The following is a 26568-nucleotide window of genomic DNA, read 5'->3' on the forward strand; positions in this document are numbered from 1 at the left end:
ATCACTTTCTGGCTCAACCCAAGAGCCTCTACTCCATCCTAATCCTACTCAAAATCTCAGCTGCCTATATCAACACCCCCTTCTCCTGGAAACATTATCCAACCTTGGCTTCACTGATGCTGTCCTCTCCTGGCTTTCCTCCTATCTCTCTCATTGATCCTTCTCAATCTCTTTCATGAGCTCCTCCTCTGCCTCCCACCCCCTAAATGTGGGAGTCCCTCAAGGCTCAGTTTGGGTTTCCCTTCTAATCTCCATCTAAACCCACCCCCTTGGAGAACTCATGGTTTCAACTATTATCTCTATGCGGATGACCCCCCAAATCTACATCTACAGCCCTGATCTCTCTCCTCTGCAGTTTAATATTTCCTTCTGCATTCAGGGCATCTCTACCTGGATGTCCCATGAACACCTCAAACTTAACATGCCCAAAACAGAACTCATATTCCCACCCAAACCCTGTCCCCCCCCACTAACTTTCCCATCCCTGTAGACAGCACCACCATTGTCCCTAGCTCACAGGCCCATAACCTCGGCGTGATCCTCAAACCCTCCATATTCAACCTGTCACCAAATCCCATCAGTTGAACCTTCACAAAATTGCTAAAATCTACCCTTTCTTCTTCATCTAAACTGCTACGACGCTATTCCAGCACTAATCGTATCCCACGTTGACTACTGCATCAGCTTCCTTGCTGACCTTCCTGCCTCGTTCATTCATTCAATAGTATTTATTGAGCGCTATGCGCAGACCACTGTACTAAGCACTTGGAATGTACAATTCGGCAACAGATAGAGACAGTCCCTGCCCAATAATGGGCTCACAGTCTAAAGGGGGGAGAACCCCCTTCTCCCCCGAAGTCCATATCTCACTCCGCTGTCCAGATCATCTTTCTACAAAGCTGTTCAGTCCATGTTTCCCCACTCCTCAAGAACCTCCAGTGGTTGCCTATCCTCCTCTGCATCCAAAGAAATTGCCTAATCATAGGCATTATAGCACTCAATCATCTTGCCCCTCCTACCTCACCTCCTTTTTTTCCTACTACAACCCAGTCCATACACTTTGCTCCTCTACTGCCAATCTACTCACTGTACCTCAATCTCCTCTATCTCACCGCCAACCCCTCACCCACATTCTGCCTCTGGCCTGGAACACCCTCACTCTTCACATTGGACAATCAACTCTCCTCACCTTCAAAGCCTTATTAAAAGCAAACGTCCTCCAAGAAGCCTTCCCCGAGCCCTCATTTCCTCTTTTCCCGCTTTCATACATATCCATAATTTATTTATATTAATGTCTGTCTTCCCCTCTAGACTATAAGCTCACTTGGGGCAGGGAGTGTGTCTGTCAACTGTGTTATACTGTACTCTCCCAATCACCAAATATAATTCTCTCCACACGGGACGAGTGCAATACAACTGATGTCACTGTTTAGTCATGTTTACACCTCATTTGGGTTTACGTGCTTAATTGTAAAATCTCTCTCTCTGCCTCTGTCCTGTCCTTCCACAAAAGAAGTAACATTTCTGGGGAACGGGAAATCAATCGAATATGGACCTTCATTCCCGACCCCACCAACACCCTAAATGTGGGGAAATTCCAGTGGAAAACATGGGCCTCTCTCAACAAAATACACTCACCTCATTATCACAGCAAATGAAAAGGAAAACTGTTAGCCCGGTAGAAATACTGTACAAGAAACAACAGGTGGTCGGTAGCAGAGTAGAGTGTCGGCCAATTCCCTGGGCCTGCTGGGAAAATGCAGGTCCATCAAATACTCCAAGGGCATCATAGAGCGTGTGGTTCATGCTTAGCCTGGTAATGAATTCTAAATTTCCCCACCCCCATTTGCTCATCACCTGAATCAGGGTTGGAGAGTAAATGAAAATAGCCATCCCCATGAGAAGAATATTTATTCATTTAATGGCTGAAACAAAATGCCATCTCGATTGCGATAACAAAAGGTTTAAAGTGCATTACTGTCGCTTCTCAATACACTTGCGGTCGGACACCCGGGTCAGATGGTGCCACAGTCTATGTAATCTCTTGAATGGAAAAAAATTAGACTCAAAGTGCCAAAATAGACACCCACAACATAATATCAGGTAAAACAAGCATATTCCTTTGCCTCTCTCCCTCCCCTCCCTCAAAGCCTCCCCAAATGTTAGAGAAATAGAGAGAAATTCCAGTCATTTCTCATTATGGTGAAGGTCAGCCTAGCTGGGAAAATTGTTTCTGCTTTACAATTCCCCAAACTGTAGAAAGCAGAGTTCTGGACAAAAACTAATGTTGCATTCAAAGGGAAAAGAGGCTGAGATGGCATTGCTGCAGTAATAAGAGAATTTTTTACTCTTTCCACTTCCCTGTGAACCTAATCAACTGTGACATGAGAAAATATACTGGGCTCACCCAGCCAGAATCTGACTGCCACCTGAAAATGTCCTCAATATTCCACTGTTTGGAACTTTACAATGATCCTTCCGACATCAATTTTGTACATGTACATCAAAATGCCATTAGAAATGCTTACAAACACCTCCTGCTCACAAGCCCGCACTCAAGGCTCCAATCGAAGCCAGGCTCTAAAGACTCCCTAGTGGTCGACTGAAGGTTTCTTTCGATTACTCATTTGAAAGCATTTGGTTATGGAAAGGTGTCTTGGGGAAACCTTGGGGAAGCTGAGGATCCCTAGGCTGACCTCTCCCTTTAAGCACTTTGGAATGTCATTAGACGTAATGGATCTTGGAGGCTTCTGAAAATCTGTCTTCGACATTTAATTAATATTTGTTGACTTACTGATTTCTCTGCCTTTCCCCGGATCACACCTAAGAAGTCATCATTTCTAGGGAAGGCCTGGGAATGGCTCTCATTATGGGGGTAGGGGCTGATTTAATCTATGTAATAAATGTACTCAAGTAACGTGGATGTATGTGTGCCTGTAGTTGGGTGGGGGGGTTGGGGGAGGACCCGCGGAGAGGAGCGTACATTTCTATATATTTCTACAAAATCAACATCCTTTTCCTGCACGGATGTGTGAGTGCTTGGGTTCTTGAGCACATATCGGGACTCGTCCACCTGTGCAACTGATGCCAGGGAGGGGTTTTTTTGACTAAGACTTGGCATAAATAATGAAAATCCTGATGACAGTTTTATTATTTCTCAGTGATGAAAAGCTGAACAAATCTAATGTGACAGCACACAATGGCATTATCATCTTCTTTCTTGGCCCTAATATTTACAGGAAATATTACAAGTGTTTGACATATAAATTCAGCATTTGACTGACTTTAATAACCATGTGATCAATAGGAAGTGATATTTTTATAGTCTAAGTTCAATATTTAAAGGGTCATGGGAGGCAAATCTTTATCAAAGCAATAAGGTGAAATCTTTTTATTTTCGGAATCTATAATTACCCTTTTTTATGTGCTATTCAGCATGGGTGTGTATAAGACTCTATATTCAAAAGTTGGTGACAACTGCCTTGGGCATGAACATCGCTGGGGCTAAGGATTCTAGGCCTTACTTTCCAAAGTGCTTTGTTTTAATCATGTTGAGCTTGATATTCTCGTACCTTGGGGTTCAGATACGTAAGATCGGATGAGGCAACGTGCTGGAAATTAAACAATGATGACAATTTGATGTGTTCACGGCATCTTTCCCCAGGTCATTCTACCCAGCCAAATTCATTATCCATCAAACTGCAGGAAAACTAACCTTAAAAAGGAAGTAAAATAGTAATAGTAATAATAATCATAATACGGTATTTGTTACGTGTTTACTATGTGTCAAGCATTGTACTAAGTGTTGTCGGAGATACAGGATAATCAGGTTGGACACAGTCCATATCCCACATGGGGCTCACAGATTAAGAGGAATACAGTTCCATATATTCATCAATGAGACATAGGATTATTAAGCATAGTGATATAAAATCAAGTAATCCGCAAAAGTGAGATTTTCCTTTATTCTTCAAGTGCCTCCATTTCTAAATCGGTGATATTACTTCTCTAAAGAATGCAATAGGCAAACATGAAATATATATCCCATAGACTAGCTTTGAGAGGATAAAAGTGGATCCTCCCCCTAGCTTTGAGAATCAGGATAAAAGTGGATCCTTCCCTATAATAACAATAGTGAAATTAGTACCGCTGATATTATCTGCTCTGGCCCTGGAAATATAAAGGTTAAAAGGGGCATAATTGACATTGGCAAAATCACAGAGGGTGAGGACAGGGAAAATAAAGAAGTATTGGTTCACTGAATCCCACAGCCAGAGGATGAGGGCGTACCTGCAGACACTTGTTCAAAACGGAAAAAAGGAAACATTTCTTCACACATCAGGAGGTAAGCATATGGAATTCCACACCACAGGAAGTTGTACTGACTGACCACATCAGTGGAGTCAAAAAGAGTTCAGGCACATCATTTGGAGAGAGATACATAAGAGGTAACTAGAAGAGAAGTCAGGAGTGGAAAGCGAAAACTCAAGGAAATTAGGATAGATGTCAATGAGGGCAACAATCATCTTGAATCTGGCTGGCACTATCAGAGATGGAATATTGTCGGTGGCCATAAGCCCACTGGATCTCATCTGCCCTCCGAAGCTAAGCAGGGTCAGGCCTGGCTAGTACTTGGACGGAAGACCGTCTGGGAATAGCGAATGCTAAGGTTCCCCCTCTAGAATGTAAGCTTGTTATGGACAGAAACGTGTCTGCTAATTCTGACACTTCTTGTACTTGACACTTCTCTTGCACTGTATTCTCCCAAGCGCTCAGTACAGTGCTCTGCACACAGTAAGTACTCAATAAATACCAGTGATTGATTGACTTGGTTGGAATATGGGTTAAACCCACAGATGGCATCTTAGCATGGTGTAAGAACCTGGAAATGTGCCCTGCACACTATAAATTCACAGTCAATCCCATGGATTGATTGATTGGAAGTGGAATGTGGCCCCTATGAGGTTGTTAGATTCTCTCAGATTTAAGGACAGATAAAATAGGTACATTTAATGAAAAATAATGCGTGGCCATCCTCGATGCTCTTGGAGTAACAACTGGAATTATGGATTCGGCTTAAGATGAGGCTCATCATGAGTCAGACATCCTCTGGTCACCAAGGAGATTGGGGACAGGAAGAGTGGAGAGAATCTAGTTGCAGAATCTAGTTTTTCACTGGGAGTCCCTTTCCATAACCTGTAGGGCCAGGATCACTGGGAATAGATGAAAAACTCCAGGCTCGGTGATGCTGTGCTGTAGCTCACTCTGATCACTCCCTGTGTCCCGATGTCTGAACAAATCTCTCCACTACAGGAGGCTAAATTCTATTAAGGAGAAAGTGATCCTCTTGCCTTTACGAATGTAACCCCTATCAACTCTTGTGGCATGATGGACGGAGCACAGGCCTGGGAATCAGGGGGACCTGAGTTCTAATCCCAGCTCACCACCTGCCTGTTACGTGGCCTCGGGCTGGTCATTTCACTTCTCTGGGCCTCAGTTACCTCATCTTTAAAATGGGGCATAAGACTGTAAACCCCATGTGGACCAGAGACTGTGTCCAACCTGATTAGCTTGTACCTACCCCAACACTTAGAACAGTCCTTGACACACAGTAAGTGCTTAACAAATGCCATCATTATTATTATTATCTTTATTAGCAAGGGGTGGACACCAGCTCCATTCTCGGAAACACCAAAGACTCATTCATTCATTCATTCAATAGTATTCATTGAGCGCTTACTATGTGCAGAGCACTGTACTAAGCGCTTGGGATGAACAAGTCGGCACAGATAGAGACAGTCCCTGCCGTTTGACGGGCTTACAGTCTAATCGGGGGAGACGGACAGACAAGAACAATGGTCAGCCATATTTATTGAAAACTTACTGGGTGCAGAGCTTTGTGCTAAATGCTTGGGAGAGTACAGAATAACAATAAAAAGAAAAATTCCAAGCCCGCAGTGCTCTTACAGGCTAGAAGACAAGCTTACTAAGGGACTTGTATTCAGCTACGTGGCCTCTACATAGAATCAGGCTTAAATGCAGTGTATGCTTTCTCCGCACCACAAATAAGTGGTGGAATACTATTAATGGTTTTTATTATTATTATTTAATGGTATTAGGCACTTACAATAATAACGTTGGTATTTGTTAAGCGCTTACTATGTGCAGAGCACTGTTCTAAGCGCTGGGGTAGACACAGGGGAATCAGGTTGTCCCACGTGGGGCTCACAGTCTTCATCCCCATTTTACAGATGAGGTCACTGAGGCCCAGAGAAGTGAAGTGTCTTGCCCACAGTCACCCAGCTGACAAGTGGCAGAGCCGGGATCCGAACTCATGACCTCTGACTCCAAAGCCCGTGCTCTTTCCACTGAGGCACGCTGCTTCTCATGTGTCAGGGACTCTTCTAAGTGCAGGGGTAGGTCCAAGTTAATCGGGTCAGACACAGCCCCTATCCCACACGGGGCTTACAGTCTAACAAGAGGGGGAAAAAAAAGCATCGAATCTCCATCTTACAGATGAGGAAACTGAAGGACAGAGAAGGTTAAGTGACTGACCCAAGGTCACAAGCAAATACCCCTCAGACCTGGGATTAGAACCCAGGTTCTCTGACTCTCGAGACTGGGCTCTTTCCACTAGGCCAACCTGCTCCTCAATAAATCATTCATTCATTCATTCAATGGTATTTATTGAGCGCTCACTATGTGCAGAGCCCTGTACTAAGCGCTTGGAATGTACAATTCAGCAACAGATAGAGACAATCCCTGCCCATTGACGGGCTTACAGTCTAATCGGGGCATACAGCATATTTACTTACATGATTGGACCCCTTTTTTGCATCGTTTTTGGAGCATTAAAATGGAATACGGTTATTTATACAGGTCATACGAAAAGTAAGTCTTGCAGTGAGGGGAGTAAGAGACTAAGGGGAAAAGAGAGAGAAACAGGGGGAAATCAAATGCTGCATACAGTAGGCACTCTGTGAATTAATAGGCCATCTTCTCTTCCTAGCTCAGAGTAAACCACTATCACTTCTTACAATTATGTGGCTCAAAAACAAATCTTTTATTTCCTCCTCAAAAACCTTGTTCCATTTCCAAGTAATTGTGAGCAGGAACCAGCTGCCAGACAACCAAGCTTAGTCAACACTAGCCTATTATCCAGATGATTCAGGCTAATATTACATATTATATTCGAATTCCGGCTCTGCCACTTGTCAGCTGTGTGACTGTGGGCAAGTCACTTCACTTCTCTGTGCCTCAGTTCCCTCATCTGTCAAATGGGGATGAAGACTGTGAGCCTCACGTGGGACAACCTCATTCTCCTGTATCTACCCCAGCGCTTAGAACAGTGCTTTGCACATAGTAAGCGCTTAGCAAATACCAACATCATTATTATTATACTAGGCCTGCAGATATTTCAGGACAAAGATGTTTAGAGGGGTTTGCTTGTGGGTGGGCTGGGGAGGGCCCGCAAGAGGGTAGTTGGGACCCAGAAGCAGAATCCAGCTGCCTCTAGCCTATGCACATCATCTCCCGGACCTAACGGGTCAACCCAGCACAGCTTCATTTTCCTTTCTCCCTTCGTAGGTAACTTCAAAGGGGAAATAGATGAAAATAATAAATAAGGTTGGTATTTGCTAAGCGCTTACTATGTGCAGAGCACTGTTCTAAGCACTGGGGGAGATACAGGGTCATCAGGTTGTCCCCCGTGAGGCTCACGGTCTTAATCGCCATCTTACAGAGGGGGGAACTGAGGCGCAGAGAAGTGAAGTGGCTTGCCCGCGGTCACACAGTTGACAAGTGGCAGAGCCGGGGTTCGAACCCATGACCTCTGACTCCCAAGCCTGGGCTCTTTCCACTGAGCCACGCTGCTTCTCTATGATATGGCTTCTTCGTAGACTTGGTGCCTTTTGGACTGCAGATCAATTCATCAGTGGTATTTATTGAGTGCTCACGGTGTGCAGAGTACTGTACTAAGCACCTGGGAGAGAACAAAACCCAACAGAGTTGGTAGATATGAACCCTGCCCACAAGGAGCTTACCTCCTAGAAGACAGTAAATACCGGCTTCAATCAAGCAACTGTATTTATTGAGCAATTACTGTGTGCAGAGCACAAAGGTCCCGGAAACAACCCGCCCAGCCAAGATCCCACCCCAACAAACCCTGGCTTCGATTGCGTCCACGGGCCTCGGGGCTCAGTGGAAAGAGCCCGGGCTTCGGAGTCAGAGGTCACGGGTTCGACTCCCGGATCTGCCACTTGTCAGCTGTGTGACTGTGGGCAAGTCACTTCACTTCTCTGTGCCTCAGTTCCCTCATCTGTAAAATGGGGATTAACTGTGAGCCTCACGTGGGACGACCCGATTACCCTGCGTCTACCCCAGCGCTTAGAACAGTGCTCTGCACATAGTAAGCCCTTAACAAATGCCAACATTATTATTATTATAATTATTATTATAATTATAATTAAGTACTTGGGAAAGAACAGTATCCGTTCAGTAACCGTTATCCCGACCCTGCCCACAACCAGCTTATTCATTTAATAATATTTATTGAGCGCTTACTATGTGCACAGCACTATACTAAGCGCTTGAAATGTACAATTCGCCAACAGATAGAGACAGTCCCTGCCCAATGACGGGCTCACAGTCTAAACGACTAAGCTGATGGTCTAGAGGATGGCCAAGTGCTTTTCAGATGAGGTTCACCTAAATCCCATATTGGCTAAGGGTCGTTTTAGAAGAAGCTCTAATTCCTGGAGCTGGTGGGAGTGAGATATGAGGGAGATATGTGTTGTAAATTGGGGTCAAACGCTAGAATCACAAATATTCTCTCGGTGACAGTGCAACCAAAGAAGATCTAAATGCATCTGTTCGATTTTCCGTTTCCAATTTGTGAATAACAGTCATGGTCAGCATCTCTCGCCAACTCCGTCCCCTTCCGCGATCTACACGGGCCTTCAGTTTGTCACTCTGGTGCTGTAAGACACCATGGTTCCACCTCTCTGGGACAGCTCAGCCTCTCTTTTCAAGGATTGAGTAAGTCTCCGATGTTGTTCTCTGAAAATTGTATGTGGGAAAAGAATGAGAGGGAGCAACTTTTCGGAACTGTCCATTTTTCTCAGGTTGTTTCATTAGACAATTAACTTTAAAATGACTTTGGACTGGTCACCTCATGGACTTGTTCAGTAATATTCAGAAAAGAGCAAATCATTAGGTTCCCGTGGGGAAATGATTTACATAAAGAGTTTTCAGCAGCAAGGCTTGAAGACAATCAAATTGGCTCTGGGTGCATTTCCGCAAAACTTCGAATGCATCAGAGACGGACTTCTAGGTTTCTGCCTTCTGGAAGATGCTATTATTAATGATACAAACCAAACAGATGACAAAACCCCTTTAAATTGATGACTAATTTTAAATCTAAAGATAAAATCTACGGTTCCACTGGACACCAAAAATAATCTCTCCTTCCTCTGTCATAAGTTCCTGTTGGGACAATTCGCAATGCTAGGAAAGCGGGTGGTAATTACGTATCATAAAATACTAGGGTTTATGAAAATATATTTAATCCGTTCTCTCCCCATATCTGGTTAGGAGGCTCCCTCCCCGGTTCAAGCAGTAAATCTCAGTTCGTGCTCTGCCGTGGCTCCGTGGAAAGAGCCCGGGCTTGGGAGTCAGAGGTTTGAATCCCGGCTCCGCCACTTGTCAGCTGTGTGACCGTGGGCAAGTCACTTAACTTCTCTGTGCCTCAGTTCCCTCATCTGCAAAATGGGGATTAAAACTGTGAGCCCCACAGGGGACAACCTGATCACCCTGTATCTCCCCCAGCGCTTAGAACTGTGCTCGGCACATAGTAAGCGCTTAACAAATACCAACATTTTTATTAGTCATCCTTTTTGGTGACACTACTGAAATCTTACTGATGCCTGCAGGCATTGCTGAAGATCCCAGTGCATATTTGGTAATCCACTCCACATTGTGATGATGATGATAATAATAATAATAATAATTATGGTATTTGTTAAGTGCTTACTAAGTGCCAAGCCATGTACCGAGTTCTGGGGTAGATACTCTAGAAGCAGATCAGCCACAGTCCCTTCTCACGGTCTAAGAAGGAAGGACGACAAAGATATTTAAACCCCATTTTCCAGATGAGGAAACTGAGGCACAAAAAAAATCAAATGACTTGCACAAGATCCCACAACAGAATAGGGGTGGAGCTGGGATTGGAACACAGGTCTCCCAGTTCCCGGTCCCGTGCTCTTTCTGCTAGGCTGTGCTATTCCCATCTACAGGGCTACTTCTCGGTGCCTCAGTGACCTCATCTGTCAAATGGGGATTAAGACGGTGAGCCTCACGTAGGACGACCTGATTACCCTGTATCTTCCCCAGCGCTTAGAACAGTGCTCTGCACATAGTAAGCGCTTGACAGATACCAACATTATTACAAAGACTGATCTCCGCAGAAAGGCGTACACTAACTGCAAAGCCTGTCCCTGCTTCTGAGACGCTTCTCGGGCTTCCCAAAGCTTCTGCGCAAGGAGAGCCATCCCTCTCCAGAATCCTGCAAGCCCGGCGGGCCTGTTCAATCATTCCGTGGCTCAGTGGAAAGAGCCCGGGCTTGGGAGTCAGAGGTCGTGGGTTCGAATCCCAGCTCTGTCACTATGGGCAAGTCACTTCACTTCTCTGTGCCTCAGTGACCTCATCTGTCAAATGGGGATTAACTGTGAGCCCCACCTGGGACAAGCTGATTACCCTGTATCTCCCCCAGCGCTTAGAACAGTGCTCTGCACGTTGTAAGCTCTTAAATACCGACATTATTATTATTTATGCATGCAGAGCACTGTACTAAGTGCTCAGGAGAGTACAACATAACAATGAAGACACACGTTCCCTGCCGACACCAGGCTTACAGTCTAGAGGGGGAGACCGACATTAACATAAATAAATGTGTTAGCGACTGTGACCTCCCCCGTGGACTCTTACAGCACATCGTTCGTGATCGTACTCCTCCGCGCGTTACAGCATCCGTTGAGAAGCAGCATGGCATGGTGGATAGAGTACGGGCCTGGGAGTCAGAAAGTCACGGGTTCTAATCCTGCCTCTGCCACTCGTCCGCTGTGTGAACTTGAGCAAGACTCTTAACTTCCCGTACCTCGCACAGGGAGATTGAGACGGTGAGCCTCACACGGGAAAGGGACCGCGTCCATCCTGATTTGCTTGCGTCCAACCTGGATTCCCAGTTGGATTTCCATAGTGCTTAGTACAGTGCCTGCACATAGTAAGTGCTGAACAAATGCCATGACTCCCCTCCCCCTCCTGGCTTGCATGTTCCCTGTTCAGTTCAACGCCAACAGGATGAGAGGTCAGAAAAAAGAATGAAAGCACGGGACTCTCTCCCGATAGCCTTCGCTTGATGCCGCTTGATTACGTGATTGAATTGACAAGGACCAAGCACTTTAATGAACGTTTCGGGGCAGTGGTTCGGGAGAAAAGACATACAAAAGATTCATTCCCCTCAGGGAGCTTACAGCACAGTTCTATCCTCTCTGTTCCTCTTTTCCTTCTTTAATTTAATAGGGAAAACAGATCGTATACCATCAGGGTCACTTGAAAAGGCAAGGAAGAACGACAGCTTTCCTAAGACTGGATTCCCAGTTGGATTTCCATAAACCAGAGAGCTACATTCTGGGACAACATCACCGCCTGAAGGAGAGTTAAAACAGCAAGATTATATCACCCTATTCCTCCCTCCCCGCCCCCTAATTTTCAAATTTGGAAGGATTTGATTAGATTTGTCTAACATGACAAGTTCACATTAAAAGATAACTGCCTTTTGCGCTCAGTAGCCCAAAAGCGGCACCTTACCCTGATTAATAATTCACATGCATTTGAACATTAAGATGATAATATTGGGAAATGCAATTTTAAGTGAGGATGTTACCACCTCTTGTAAAGTGGCTGAATACCCCAGTGCAAATATGCCTTGCATCTAAAATAGAAAACTCTCTGTGTGTTGCATTTGAAATCTGATAAATATTTATCATCAATGCTGTTTGCTTTTAATCTGTTTGGGATATCATTCCTCCAGCTTTTTAGTCCTTAAACAAAAATGGCATTTACATTACAATATTGCTTGCCAACAGTCTCATTTTCTGGTTTAGTCAGCAGCCTTTCACACTTGATTAGTCTTTAATTATACAAATACCTACATATTAAAAGAAAGTTTTCTTTTTTCCATACTTCGAGCATGTAATTATTTTCTCTTGCATGCAATAACCTTTAATTTTAGGATTAAGCAACTGATTCTCTTTAGAATGGATGGGCTTTTTCGAGTGTTAAAGCAAATTTGGTTATTGTATTACGAGGAGAAAAATTAACTTTGGGAAAGCCTTTCATTAAGTGCAACTGACAACACACTGCTCAAGTAGCGGCAGAAAGTACCAAACACTCAAGAAAACAACATGGAAGCCTTCATTCCTCGTGATGTTTCCTTAATTCTCGAGTCCACGTGCATTGGATTTTCTGCCGCTAATCTCTGCCCCTAATTCTAGAAGGGTGAAGAGACAGAGTATATAACTGTGGGTGGCATAAAAGAATAGTCCGATGCTGAACTTCTTCCGGGGAACGGGTTGAATGGGAAGGTTCTTTGCCTCTCAGGGTCGCACCTGGAGAGTTTCCAGTCCTCTACCAGTCTCGACTATGGGAGGGAGAGTCAAGCGGAGGCCCACCCATTCCATTCCCAGCTTGGGCAGTGGCTAGCGCGTGGAAGGCCATCTGCTACACGTTAAAACTCACCTGCACTGGCAGCAGCAGCACGGGAGAGAGTCGAGGACGGACACTCAGGTTTACGGTGCGGAAGGAGGCAACGGTAACCCGCTTCCCTATTTTGGCCAAGAAAACTCTGCGGATCCACTACCAGGACGACTGCAGGTGGACTTGGGGCATTCTGGGAGAGATGTGTCCATGGCGTCGCTATGGGTCGGACACGGCTCGACGGCATAAGGCAACGACAATAAGGAAGGTTCGTCATAATCCTCGGAACCGACACACAAGTGGGAAGCTTCCAGAATCGAGGCTGTCTCTAAACAAAGCCTTAAATGGTTGAAAAGTGATGTTTTATTCTTTTTGGGGGGGGGGGTCCCGAAACAACTGCGGTGTACTCTGAGCTCCAAAGGCCTGGCGGACTAAAGAGGTGCCCCACCCTCTACCGAATATTTTTTTAACGGTATTGTTTCAGTGCTTACTACGTGCCAGGCACCGTGCCGAGTTCTGGAGTAGACACAGGCTAATCAGTTTGGACACGGTCCCTGTCCCACATGGAGCTCACAGTCTTAATCCCCATTTTTGGACGGATGAGGAAACTGAGGCCCAGAGACGTGAAGTGACTTTGTCCAAGGTCACGTAGACAGATGAGGGAACCAGGATTAGAACCCAAATCCTTCTGACTCCCAGACCTGTGCTCTATCCATCAGGCCACTCTGCTTCTCATTGGCTTCTGATTGCCTCTGTTTCCCGGTGATAACTGTGGTATCGGTTAATCCATAATGGCATTTATTAAGTGCCTGCTATGTGCCCACCACTGTAGTAGGCACTGGATGTAGTTACAATAATAATAATAACGCTGGCATTTGTTAAGCGCTTACTGTGTGCCGAGCACTGTTCGAAGCGCTGGGGTAGACACAGGGGAATCAGGTTGTCCCACGTGGGGCTCGCAGTCTTCATCCCCATTTTCCAGATGAGGGAACTGAGGCCCAGAGAAGTGAAGTGACTCGCCCACAGTCACACAGCCGACAAGCGGCGGAGCTGGGATTCGAACTCATGAGCCCTGACTCCAAAGCCCGTGCTCTTTCCACTGAGCCACGCTGCTTCTCAAGATAATCAGACTGGACACAGTCCCTGTCCCTAGTGTCACTGTGAATCCGGACCTCACCCTCCAAAACCAAACTCCTAATCGGGTCAGAATGGTGACACCTTCCTTGTCAGTCCGCACAGGGACTGAACCCATAATAATAATTATAATGATGGTATTTGTTAAGCAATTACTATGTGCCAGGGACTGTACTAAGCACCGTGGTGGATACTCTGCCACCTGTCAGCTGTGTGACTGTGGGCAAGTCACTTCACTTCTCTGGGCCTCAGTTACCTCATCTGGAAAATGGGGAGGAAGACCATGAGCCCCACGTGGGACAACCTGATTCCCCCGGGTCTACCCCAGCGCTTAGAACAATGCTCTGCCCATAGTAGGCACTTACCAAATACCAACATTATTATTATAGTAAGCACTTAACAAATACCAACGTTATTATCATTATTATTACCAGCAAATCGAGGTAGACACGGTCCCCGTCCCATGTGAGGCTCACGGTCTCAATCTCCATTTTACAGATGTGGTAACTGAGGACCAGAGAAGTGAAGTGATTTGCCCAAGATCATACAGCAGACAAGTAGTGGAGGTGGAATTAAAACCCATGACCTTCTGACTCCCAGGTCCATGCTCTGTCCCCTACCCCATGCTGCTTTTCAACCAAAAGTTTGGACTAGTCCTGGAGAACGAAGGAATTTATCCTGGGAGCTCTCCCTCTAGGTATGTTAATAATAATAATGTTGGTATTTGTTAAGCGCTTACTATGTGCCGAGCACTGTTCTAAGCGCTGGGGGAGCTGCAGGGTAATCGGGTCGTCCCACGTGAGGCTCACAGTTAATCCCCATTTTACAGATGAGGGAACTGAGGCGCAGAGAAGTGAAGTGACTTGCCCACGGTCACACAGCTGACAAGTGGCAGATCCGGGAGTCGAACCCATGACCTCTGACTCTCAAGCCCAGGCTCTTTCCACGGAGCCACGATGTTAGAAGTCCTTTCTGTGGCTCCCAAATCTGCCTCATAGGTTTTCTCCCAAGGCTCCTCTTACCTCTCAGTTCAACCTTAGAGAGATCACTTCCCAAACGAATCAGAAATAAAGTGCTTAGTACAGTGCTCTGCACACAGCAAGGGCTTAATATACACAACGGAATGATCGAACATAAAGCTACCCGATCTATATGACACAGCCTTACACTCTGCCATTTCTCCTTTCTGTAACTATGCTCACGTCTGTCTCCCCCTCTAGACCGGAAGCTTGCTCTGGGCGGGGAATGGATAACCGACTCTGCTGTACTCTCCCAAGCACTTAGTACAGCGCTCGGCACCCAGCAAGGGTGCGACAGACGCTACCGGTTGATTAGAAGAGGCTCAAAATCGGCATAGAAGAAAAGCGGGTGGGGAGTTGGGATGAGGTCTGCCAAAAATATCTCCAAAGCAGTTCTTTGAAGTAATTGGAGGCACTACCTCTTTAGGAGTTAATGAAACTATTCTTAATATCGTGTGTGTGTAAATCCAACTCATGATCCTTGAGAACATCCCTTCCCGAAAGAGACAGGAGGTCACCATTATGTACCATTTCTATCTGAGCCAGTGGATCTGGAGGATGGGCCTAGAAGTCAAAAGGACCTGAGCTCTAGTCCCAGTTTGGCCACTTGCCTGCTCTGTGACCTCGGGCGAATCACTTGTCTGCTGCGCGACCTTGGGCAAGTGACCTACTTCTCTGGGCCTCACTTTTCTCATCTGTAAGAAAGGGGATTAAAAGCGTGAGCCCCAGGTGGGACAGGGATTGTGTCCAACCTAATTGTATCTATTTCAGAGCTTAGAAGAGTGCTTAGCACATAGTAAGCGCTTAATAAGTACCATCATTATTCATCATTTATTCTCTGGGCCTCGGTTCCCTCATCTGTAAAATGGGGATTAAGACAGTGAGCCCCATGAGGGACATGAATTCTGTCCAACCTGGTTACTTTGTATCTACCCCAGGGCTTAGAACTGTGCCTAGCACATATCAAGCGCTTAGCAAATACCATTTTTTTTTTTAAAAAAAAAAGAAGAACATCATATTGTGAGAACTGCCCTCACTGGTCTGCCCAGATTAGTATTCTGTCTCTGAGAGTGACGAAAGGACGCTTGGAAGAACAGTGGAGTGTTATCCTCCTTGACACCAAGAATATGGCATCACTAATAATAATAATAATGTTGGTATTTGTTAAGCGCTTGCTATGTGCAGAGCACTGTTCTAAGCGCCGGGGTAGACCCAGGGTCATCAGGTTGTCCCACGTGAGGCTCACGGTTAATCCCCATTTTCCAGATGAGGTCACTGAGGCCCAGAGAAGTGAAGTGACTCGCCCACAGTCACACAGCTGACAAGTGGCAGAGCCGGGAGTCGAACCCCATGACCCCTGACTCCGAAGCCCAGGCTCCTTCCAACGAGCCACGCTGCTTCACTAGAGACTGATGCTCGATGCACGTTTGGAAATAGAAAGTGCAGATATTCGGAAGTTCTAGATCAAACTGAGCTGGTAGGATAAGGGCAGAGCCAGGACAATAGGAGTTAGTAGAACAGCCACAGTCCTGACCCCCTGATGGACATTCTTTCCTGGATTAAGAAGGCTAAATCAGAGAGTCTGACTCCTATCCCTCATTCTAGCAGCATGAGAGGAAATGAGTTGGAGCAGGGTGACTTAGGAGATTTTCTTGCAAAATCTAAATGGCTATCAAAGATACACAAAAGTTGACCATTATGCACTAATTCTACCTAAGCCAAAGCTAAAAAAGCTGCAGCGAGGCCTAGTGGATAGACCATGGGCCTGGGAGTCAGAAGGACCTGGGGTCTAGGTCCTTCCCGTTGGCCCATGATGGGGGGTGATGAGAGAGGAGGGAGAGAGAGGGAGAGAGAAAGAGGGTGCAAGCACATGTGAGAACGAACAGAAAAAGAAAATCTCCTTGGAGAAGGGAAGAAAGCAGATTCAGTAAGACTGAGAAACGAATCTGCAAGAACAACACCAAACGGGGCGAACACAATACGCGGAGCGGGCGAGGTCGGGATGAAGGAATCATATGCAAGTCTGTTCTTTTAACATCTCTCCCCAATCCACCCCCCTCCCACCTAGTCAGGGTTCCCTTGAATTTCTCTTCTTGGTGAGGAAAGCAGGGCTGAAATGAACCCGAATGGACCTGTGAGATATCCCAGATGGATTGCTAAATGTAGATAAACCGTTGGAGCGGTCATTGCGCGAACAAACGGTATTTATCGAAACTTGACTCTACAGAACATTGCCCTACAAGTTAAGAGTAGAACAGAGTTGTAGACACAATCCCTACCCTTAAGGAGTTAATAAATCTAACAGGGGAGGTGGACATTAAAATTACTTGCAGTTAGAGAAAGCAAGTGGATGAAAAGATGCAATAATAATGATAATAATAATCGCGATATTTGTTAAGCAGCTACTCTGCGTCAGGCACTATACTAAGCGCTGGGGTGGATACAAGAAAATCATATTGGACACAGTCCCTGTCCCGCGTGGGGCTCCCGGTCTCAATCCCCATTTTATAGATGAGGGAACTGAGACCCAGAGAAGTGAAGAGACTTGCCCACGGTCACACAGCAGACAAGTGGAAGAGCTGGGATTAGAACCCAGGTCCTTCTGACTCCCACGCCCGTGGCTGGCAGAGTTTGTTGCTTTTTGGACCGGCCCGCTGTAGTCGAAGTCAGCGCAGTGCGTGGGCAGTTAAACTAGGTCCGGACGCTGATAGTTTTAGCCTCTTGCCAAGAAAGGTAAAAGCTCCTCGTAGCCCCCTTGGAAAAGGCACGGTGACCTGGGGGTTTCCTACAGACCGGACCTCCGTCGCTTGCAGCCCGAAGCCTCTGACTTCTGTTCCCTGACCCCGTGATTCCCTTCCTGCAGGTACTCAGTTGCCGATTCACCGGAGGCGAAAGCATCGGAAGGCTACGAGAGCCCCAAAACAACCGAGCAACGAGCAGCATTCTTAGGGCACACCTTCTCTAGGGCAGCCATTTATTCAAAGACAATTTCTCTCCTTTCATTTGCTGCTTTACTTGTTCCTAGTGGCAGAGCGGAGGTCGGTATAAGCCGAGAGAACGGATGGAGAAAATCATCCCGACGGTCCGCCCGGAGCCGGCTGCTGTTACGGATCACCGTAAAACCGGCTCTCTTTCCTCTGCCTGGACCGATGTAACTCACTGGAGTGGCAAATTACATCAGACCTACAGCTGTAACCCGACATTATGATTAATTTGATCAGTAATTTCTCCTGTTTTTCATTTTAATCGGTGTGACTATTCTGCTGTGGCAGGTCTTTCAGATCTAATTAAGATAAATTTCGGAGTAAAGGACTTGGCAGAATTTCCGAGTCAAATCCGGGCGTCAAGTGTGAAGACCTGCAGTCAGTCAACTTCCAGGAGAGACGGCACAGCTTTAACTCAGCAATCAACCCATTAACACTTAAGCAAATTTCATAATCTCTGGGACTGCTTAGTCATTCTCTCAAAAGCTTCCGGTTAAAAGAAATTAAAAAATAACCCACATAATGCGTTCTTTTCCTCTAGCTCACACTTCACTGGATTGGCTTCCCACTGCCAAAAGACTTCGCGAGTGCATCTTTTGTACAGTCTCTGTTTTTGGAATTTCTCCCAAGAGGCTGTCGGGTTGTGGAGGTGAAGGAAATGGAGGAGGAGGAGGAAGGAAAGGAGTTCTAGTGCATTTTTAAGTCTGGGGATTTTTTAGTGTTGTTCTTTACTTTTGGGGGGAAGTCAGTAACTTACAGCCCTACAAATTTGCGTGGCTCCTGTTCTTAGAAGATGAAACTTACTGTGGGATTTATGTCAGAGCATTGCCTTCTGCGGGACACCACATTCCAATCAAATTTAAGGGGACACCAAGAAAAATCCAACTATCGGCTTACACTTCTGGGTTCCCATGCTTCTGAGCAGGGGGAAAAACCTCAAAAACCCTTAAAAGTCAGGTGAATTTTCTACTTCTAATTACAAAGGTGAGGTGACTTCTCAACAGTAAAGGAAAAATCCTGATTAGAAGTCAAGAACGCTTCTCACTCCCTGTTGCATATTCCTTAAGCTGAAGAAATAAGGGTCAGTCCATCGATGGCTAACGGAGAATCAGCCAAGACCCTCCCCGAGAGCGGTAGAGCTGAGGGGGGAAATGTGCCTGTTTTCCACAAACCATGCATCCTTTCTTGGAAGAGAAAGTACAGGTAGTTATCCTACAGTGAAATAATCATTTCAAGTACTCTGAAATCCCTGCAAGACAGTCTCCTCAATAATCAGAGTTGAGCATATGGAGCAGGTTTTTTTTTAACCTGACAAAATTCCATAAAATATCTTTGTCATGAGAGTAGACATTACCTCAATTAATTTAACCCAGTGACAGGAGGTACATGAAAGTTCCTTCCTGCTCAAAGACGGTTTTCTGATATTTCAGTGCCTCTGGGTTATTGTGGCTAAAGAGACATTTCCTCCACCCTGAGCGCATCAAACAAAAAATAACTATTGCATGCAGAGCACTGTACAATGATGGCGGTATTTGTTAAGCGCTTACTATGTGCAAAGCACCGTTCTAAGCGCTGGGGGGATACAGGGTGATCAGGTTGTCCCACGTGGGGCTCACAGTTTTCATCCCCATTTTACAGATGAGGTAACTGAGGCCCAGAGAATAATAACAATGTTGGCATTTGTTAGGCGCTTCCTATGCGCAGAGCACTGTTCTAAACGCTGGGGTAGCTACAGGGCAATCAGGTTGTCCCACGTGAGGCTCACAGTCCTAATCTCCATTTGACAGATGAGGAAACTGAGGCACGGAGAAGTTAAGTGACTTGCCCGGAGTCACACAGCTGACAAGCGGCAGAGCCGGGATTCGAACCCATGACCTCTGACTCCCAAGCCCGGGCTCGTTCCACTGAGCCACGCTGCTTCTCTAAGATAAACCTCAGCCCTTCCGTTCTGAAGGCCTTAAACCCTCCTCTTTCTTTAGAATCTTTTATTTTAGATTCCCCAACGAGAGGGGGGATTCGAACCCAGGGCTTCCAGCCTTTCAAGGCTGCCACCTTTCCCCTAGGCCACAGCAGGCTGGTGACTCGCCCACAGTCACGGACCCGGCAAGCCGCGGAGCCGGGATCAGAACCCGTGACCTCTGACTCCCAAGCCCAGGCTCTTTCCACTGAGCCTCGCCGTACAACACACTTAGGAGAGTATTTCAGCCACGAAAGGTACGGTCCCTAAGGGGGAAGACAGACTGTAAAATGGGGATTAAAACGGTGAGCCCCGCAAGAGACAACATGATTACTCTGTATCTACCCCAGCGCTTAGAGTGCTTGGCACACAGTAAGCGCTTAAACCAATACCATCATTATTATCATTTACAGATGGAGCGGATTAAAAAACAAGGTGACAGCAGGTATTAGCACGAGTACACCAGGATAAATGGTAGAAATGTGCACTCGAGTATACATATATACATCAGTGCAGAGGATATTGCAAGTAATAATACTAATAATGTTGGTATTTGTTAAGCACTTAAAACAGAGCACTGTTCTAAGCGATGGGGTGGATACAAGGTAATCAGATTGTTCCACCTGAGGCTCGCAGTTAAACCCCATTTTACAGATGAGGTAACGGGCACAGAGATGGGAAGTGACTTGCCCCCAGTCCCACAGCCGACACGTGGCCGAGCCGGGATTCGAACCCGCGACCTCTGACTCCCAAGCCCGGGCTCTTTCCACTGAGCCACTCCGCTTCTCCTAAGGGTTGTGGGTTGCCACAATTTGGGATGCTGGGAATTATCCATAAAGTCAGCAGGGTCCTTCTTTGAGGTACCAGTCAATGCGGGTGGGGTAATTCCTGCTCCCGACTTCTCGAAGCTCCAAAAACCCACTGTGGGCATCTTCAGCAGCCGAGAAACCGAAGCGCGATCAGCGCGGCGGATGGATCTCTCCGAGGTGACGGAGCCAGAGAAAACGAAGAGCCTGGCACCAACATGTCTACGCTGTGCTCGGAGGCCTAAACTGACACCGTTACCTGGCCACGATGCTCAACTGGTCATTCGATAGTATTTATCGAGCGCTTACGATGTGCAGGGCGCTGTACTAAGCGCTTGGAATGGACAAATCGGTACCGGGCTGTGCATGTGGATTCCCTGAGAAATTCACAAAGACCCCCCCCCCCGGGCTATAAATCAACCCATCACTCAACGTCAAGCAGCAAGCGGACAGAGGCCGGGCCTGGCAGTCAGAAGGTCGCGGGCTCTAGTTCCGGCTCCGCCAACTGCCTACTGTGTGACCTCGGGCAGATCACCTCACTGCTCTGTGCCTCGGTTATCTCATCTGCGGAGATTGAGACCATAAGCCCCACGTGGGACGGGGACCACGTCCAACTGGATTTGCTTGTATCCCCCCCCCCAGCGCTTAGTACACTTCCAAGCACACGGTAAGCGCTTCACCGATATCGTTAGGAAGGGCAAAATGACTAGTAGTTGGACCGGATGCCTGACCATCAGCTTGGGGATGGAGTTGAGCGTGGCTCAGTGGAAAGAACATGGGCTTGGGAGTCAGAGGTCACGAATTCGAATCCCGGCTCTGCCCCTTGTCAACTGTGTGACTGGGGGCAAGTCACTTCACTGCTCTGGGCCTCAGTTACCTCATCTTTAAAATGGGGATGAAGACTGGGAGCCTCACGTGGGACAATCTCATCACCCTGTATCTACCCCAGCGCTTAGAACAGTGCTCTGCACATAGTGAGCGCTTAACAAATACTAACATTATTCAAGAAGCAGCGTAGCTCAGTGGAAAGAGCCCGGGCTTGGGAGTCAGAGGTCACGGGTTCGAAGCCCGGCTCTGCCACCTGTCCGCTGTGTGACTGTGGGCAAGTCACTTCACTTCTCTGGGCCTCAGTTACCTCATCTGTAAAATGGGGATTACGACTGTGAGCCTCACGTGGGACCACCTGATTGCCCTGTATCTACCCCAGCGCTTAGAATAGTGCTCTGCACATAGTAAGCGCTTAACACATGCCAACGTCTTAAGGCCCAGGTCCCATTTCACCGACTGTACGCCTGAAACTGCCCCGCGGAATCTGCAAACCTGGAGTCAAAATCAACTTCTGTCTTACTGATATCTGCTATCACTCGACGGTCTATGACCACTTTCAAACTCTTTGCAGATGGCCTAGTGGATAAAGCACGGGCCTGGGAGTCGGCAGGACCTGGGTTCCAGTTCCACCTCCGTCACTCGTCTGCTGTGTGGCCTTGGGCAAGTAACTTCACTTCTCTATGGCTCAGTTACCTCATCTGTAAAATGAGGTTAAGACTATGAGCCCCATGTGGGATAGGGACTGTTTCCAACACAATTAAGCTTGTTTCTGCTCCAGCCCCTAGAACAGTGCTTGACGTAGTAAGCGTTGAACAAATACCATCGTTATTATTATGATTATGGCTCTGTAATATAGGCACACGCACACACATCTGCATACATACACACACAAGATTATGATTAGGGATCACCATGAAGCTGCGGCTCGGTGCTGAAAATAAGTGTGAAGAAAATGAAACTTCTGTACCGATGAACATCTAGAAAATCCTCCACACGAAGGCTTTCGTTAGCCAAAGGGCATTTAAAGGTATCGTCAAATTCCGCTACCTGAGTAAGACACAGTTCAACGATACACAGAAAAGAGGATGAAAAATAACCAACGAGGCTTTTGGGAGACTGCAAAACGGGGTGGGGGTGGGGGAATAAGGGGCACGTTCGACTGTATTTATAGTTGAAAGTCCAAGTTGTTAGTGTGGGGTTCGATCCAGGCCCTTCGATCTGTGCTTGATATTCATGCCACAGTCAGCCCTGTAGCACTTAACTATAGTACGTAGTTAAGTACACATAGTATACTATAGTATACATAGTATAGTACATAACTATAACTTATTTTAACGTCGGTCTGCCCCTCTAGACTGTAAATTTCCGGTGGGAAGGAAACTCTGTTATATTACATTCTCCCGATCGCTGAGCGCAGTGCTCTGTACACAGTGAGAGCACAGTACCGCTGATGGGTAGCTCGATATGAACGTGAGGTCTGACCAGCGAATAAGGAACATCCAGCCTCTAGAGCGGTTCCACTATTAGCCAGCTAAGAGCCATAATTCAGGTTGGCAACTAAAGGGGTCCTGAATGGCACCTTACTAGGTGTGCCAGAGAAATGATCCCAGCAACCCAGCTCTATCGTGCATGAAATGTGAGAAGAATGAACATCGGTGAAGCATCGAAGCTCTATGATGAATCGAAAGGGGCTTGCACAAGTGAAGAGGAAAGGATAAACTATACAGCAAAGCACAGTCTCCAATTACGTGAAATATCAGTGAACTATCAGGCCACTACACTGTAAGCTCACTGTGGGCAGGGAACACATCTACCATCTCTGGCATATTGTACTCTCCCAAGCGCTTAGAATGGTGCTCTGCACACAGTAAACATTGAAAAAGTTGATCGATTGGACTCTTGGGACACCACTGTAGTGGACAGACCAGCCCGAAAGGCAGCAATCAGGAAAGCAGAGGTCAGTCCGTCAGTTATGGTATTTACTGAATGTTTACGGTGTGCAGAGAACTATACTAAGTGCTTTGGAGAGTACACTGTCACTTTCTAACAGGCACATTCTCTGTCCATTAGAGGGGCAGACAAATATTACTGTAAACAAAATTACAGATATGTACATGAGTGCTGTGGGGCCGGGAGGATGAATAAAAGGAGTAAGGGTGAAGCAGAAGGGAGTTGAAGAGAATGAAAAGAGGCCTTCGTGAAGGAAGGCCTCTTGGAAGAGATGCACCTTCGATAGGCTTTGAAGATGGGGAGAGTAATTATCCGTTGGATACGAGGAGGGAGGGCATTCCGGGCCAGAGCCAGGACTTGGGCAAGAGGTCGGTAGTGAGATAGACAAAATGAAGGTACTGTGAGTAAGTTGGCTTTAGAGGAGAGATGTGTGCGGGCTGGGTCGTAGTAGGAGAATAGTGAGGTGAGGTAAGAGGGGGCCAGATGACTGAGTGCTTTAAAGGCAATCGTGAGAAGCTTCTGTTTGCTGCAGAGGTGACACAGAGATCACTACAGTAAGAGGCAGGATCAAAAACAGAGAGAGGACCCGGATGGGAATGAACTTTTTCTAAGAGCAAACAAGGCAGGAAGATGTGGAGGTCCACACCGGTCTCTTCGACCACACTTTGATACGTGGACAGGATGTGTCTGTAAATAAAAGGCATCTCCATATACCCTATAAACCAATAACAACATATGTGTTGGATTGTTTCTCCGGTAACGGTGATGGTAACTCTCCACACTCTCTTGTTCAGCCCCATGTATCCAACAACATCCAGCGGATTCAGTCTGGTTGCAGAACAGAAAATCCCGAAGATTCCTCAGCACTCGATAGATAGTTTTGCTGTTTCCTTACCCCCACAATAAGCAAACGCCTCTATAGATTATAGAACACTGGAGGGTTAGTGTTAGGTTGAAAGCATAAAGGTTAAGGTCTTTCCTGCCTCTTAGGCCAGTAGAATGGAATTTCAATAAAAACAAGATGGATGCCAGAGTCCCAGAAGCTGACGTGTTTAATTTATGTGCTTGAAATGATGGTTTTCTGAAGCTTTCGAGAGGTAGGGAAAAAAATACGTGGAGAGAAATGATTCCTGATGTGTACTAATGTTTTTTAATCTCCTGGCAGATTTCCAGGTGGATGATGTCCCGTGCTTTCACCAGGGATGTAGCTAGTCACTACAGGTTTTATGGAAAAATAAAATAGCTGCTTTGGTTATGGAATTAAACTATTTACCCGTGCACCTGTCTCCAGTTGAATTCTTCTGCAGCTTGTGACCCAGTGGTCTCCTCTCTGCTGTTGTGCTGCAGGACTTCTTTTTATTTATTATTTATTTATGGTATTTGATAACTGCTTGCGCTGTGTCACGCTAGGTTCTCGGCACTGGGGTAGATACACGTTAATTAGGTTAAATACAATCCTATCCCACATGGAGCTCACAGTCTAAAATGAAGGAGAACAGGTTTTTGATCTCCATTATACAGTTTTGGAATCAGGCACAGAGAAGTGAAATGACTTGCTCAAGGTCAAACAGCAGGCATTTGACAGAGCCAGGATTAGAACCCAGGTCTACGCTCTATCCGCTTTGACATGCTGCTTCTCAATCCCAGGATTATTCAGTTTCTTTAAAAGTTTCGGGTGAGGAGCCTTGTCAAAGATCCTTTGAAAATCCAAAAGTATGATGGCTATTTCTCTCCCTCCACAGTGATCACTTTACACGCCTCCTTAGACAGCTCCAGCCAATTAGTAAGAATGTCATTCTGACTTTCAGGCCCGTGCTCTTTCCATTAGCCCACTCCGCTTCCCTAATATTTGTGTTTTTTAAGTCAACTCCGTTGTAAAGGTAAACTATTCCTACTCTGCTTCTCCCTAGTCTCCTATCCATTCCCCAGTAACCAACCGAGGGCTTGGGTTGTTTCCCCACCAGGGCTCAGAATGGTCACTCCAAACACACTTGCAGAAATCTCTGCCCTTCATGGTCATTTAGGTCTTTGAAGTCTCCGTGGTCGAGTCGCTACATCATTGGTTCAGGGATATTCCTTTAATATTTAAAGCTCCCAGAGAGGCCGAAATGAATCGTGCCTTGCAAGACGACAATAAGATGGTCCACAGAGCCCCAGATGGCATCTGCAGTCTGTGCTTTTTTTTTCCCCACTGGCGGTGGAAAATCCTGAGGCTGCCTGGGCTATCAATAAGAATGGACATTTCAAAAGTTTACAGAAATTGAGAATCCAGGTTGAATGGATCACTTTTAAAATTGGCCCCAAAGATTTTTCTGAAATGAATTCGACTCACTAGATAGCTTCAGAGTGTTTACCAGACATTCCGTTTTTGCTCCCCACAAATTAACACCATCTTGGTTTGTGCGGCTCTAGTTTCCCAAGGGGGGGTCCCATCACAGCCCAGGTCCAAGAGTGATCAGCATTCTCAGGCGAGGGGTTTCCCACAGGAGAGGCATCTCTCACCTCTTTCAGGACACCTGGCATTAAAAATGGCGACACTGCCCCGGTTAGATTAATTCCTAAGGTACTGAAGAGATGTTCAAGGCCAATTCTCCCCCTGACTCAGAAAATAGGCACAAATAGCAAAGCCTGGTAGACAGCCAGTGTTCCAGCTTTTTCAGAGAACTGAGAGAGAGAAGAGAAAGAGAGAGGGAGAGAGAAATCTTACAGCTTCTCCCTTCTGAACCCTGAGACTTGGCTTTGTTCTCTTTAAATGTGGCATTTCCAGTCTCACGATAGGAAGGGTGAGCGTTTCAACCGCTGGATTAGCGACATGATCCTCCTGGAAGGGGGGAGTCCAGCTGAAAATAAGGAGACCCCTCCCCAAACCTTCATTGATTATGACAATGAAGTCTTTTCCAGTGAAGAAATCTCAAACAGCGGTGCTGGACTTGATCCCTGTCGAATCTGCCATTCGGACAAAGTGCCCGCTCCCAGAAGGTCAAATTGATCCGAGTCCGACGGGGCCCCTGAGGTAACGCTAGCTCGGAGGACTCGACATCCAGCACACAAATCTAGAGCTCTACCACTGCCATTGGGGTCCGGAGACAGTCCACCCCGAGAGATTAACCCTTGGAAAGCAGTGTGTCCTAGTGGAT

General features: G+C 46.4%; 1 protein-coding gene and 1 non-coding gene across 2 annotated transcripts in view; one reads left to right on the plus strand and one right to left on the minus strand.

Moving 5' to 3' along the window:
• POU6F2 (POU class 6 homeobox 2) overlaps positions 1-26568 on the minus strand; it is a 314537-nt gene that overhangs the window by 79077 nt on the left and 208892 nt on the right. The gene's annotated exons all lie outside the window — the stretch shown is intronic.
• Positions 12648-12785, plus strand: LOC114813998. The gene has a single exon (XR_003761741.1). It is a non-coding gene; the product is annotated as a small nucleolar RNA SNORA7 (small nucleolar RNA).

This window comes from Ornithorhynchus anatinus, chromosome 8 (genome assembly GCF_004115215.2).
Source record: "Ornithorhynchus anatinus isolate Pmale09 chromosome 8, mOrnAna1.pri.v4, whole genome shotgun sequence".
Lineage (NCBI taxonomy): Eukaryota > Metazoa > Chordata > Mammalia > Monotremata > Ornithorhynchidae > Ornithorhynchus > Ornithorhynchus anatinus.